This window comes from Geospiza fortis, unplaced genomic scaffold (genome assembly GCF_000277835.1).
Source record: "Geospiza fortis unplaced genomic scaffold, GeoFor_1.0 scaffold219, whole genome shotgun sequence".
Taxonomy (NCBI): Eukaryota; Metazoa; Chordata; class Aves; order Passeriformes; family Thraupidae; genus Geospiza; species Geospiza fortis.
The window spans coordinates 141,265-142,341 of record NW_005054376.1 but is presented as its reverse complement, the minus strand read 5'-3'; the positions used below and the strand labels follow the sequence as shown (position 1 = coordinate 142,341).

Sequence of the window (1,077 nt, the reverse complement as noted above, 5' to 3'; positions counted from 1 at the left end):
GTCGTGAGCAAGGTGAGAAAGGCGACTTCCCTCGGCCCCCCTCCCTGTCCAGCCCTCGCGGACCCTCTCGGCCCCCGCTCTTTCTAAGGCAAGGGGAGCGGCTGGGCACGATGCGGATCTGTCCTTGCGTGCTGTAGCTGGGTCAGTCAAGTCCCCGTCGGTGAGCCTCCCACCCGGGGAAAGCCAATCCCACACCCGCGCAGCCCTTTACTTCCCGGGGTGTCGCACCAGGTGTCCAGCCTGTGGATTTGTACCCGCACACTGGTTGCAGCGCTAAGCTGCAAAGTTACGTCCTGAAATGGGATCCTGTGTGTCTCTTTGAGTTCCTGGTACTGTCCTGCTGTCTCTGGGTGTCTGTGGGAAAGATGCTGGAGGCATGTGCCCCAGCTGATAAGGGGAAGGGGTTGCGGAGAGGGCTTCGGTAGATTTTGTGCAAGTGTACTGAAGCAGCCCTACGCGCCAAAAATCAGGTTGACTTTTGGGGAAGCTGGAGCAATGGTGACTTGTGTGTAAAATAAGCCAAAAGTTCTCTTGAATTCTTCTGGCTATGTACTTATTCGCTTGAAAACTGTCTTGGCAGAGGAATTAAAGAAATGCCTCACATGAGTTGTTTTACTCTAGAAGCAGAAAGTGCATACTGCTGTGTTTTGTGTTTCCCCGTGTAATGACTAAAGTGGAAAATTTCTAGTGAAGAGACTGTGCCACTTTCTGCTCTTGCTTTGTATTTGCTGAGTAGTGCACATCAAAAAATCACCTTCCCTTTCTACCTGAAAGCTTTTGCTTGTTTATAGTGTTGGCCCTGCAAAAGCCCCACTGGCTGCAGATGGGCCTTATTGATACTAACAGGCAGCTAGAGCTCCTGGAAATGTAAAAAATGGTTACACCGGGGAAGAAGTTCCCTTAATCTCAAGACCCCCCTCCTAAGATCAGCAAAGATTACTTCCTGCCTGGGAGCAGTGTTTTAGCTTAACTGTGTTTATCTAGTTGGGATAAGGAAACGAGGCAACAGTCAGATGAGCAACATAACTGTGCTTTGGTCAGCCAGCACGCACTTATATTGAATCATTGAAAATCATT

At 50.0% G+C, this 1,077-nt stretch overlaps 1 protein-coding gene across 1 annotated transcript in view; it reads left to right on the top strand.

Moving 5' to 3' along the window:
• Positions 1 to 6: 6 nt before the first annotated feature.
• SLC22A23 (solute carrier family 22 member 23) overlaps positions 7 to 1,077 on the top strand; it is a 108,025-nt gene continuing 106,954 nt past the window's right edge. The window contains exon 1 of the mRNA XM_031060221.1: positions 7 to 12. The gene's annotated coding sequence lies outside the window, so the exon portion shown is untranslated. The remainder of the gene's footprint in view (positions 13 to 1,077) is intronic.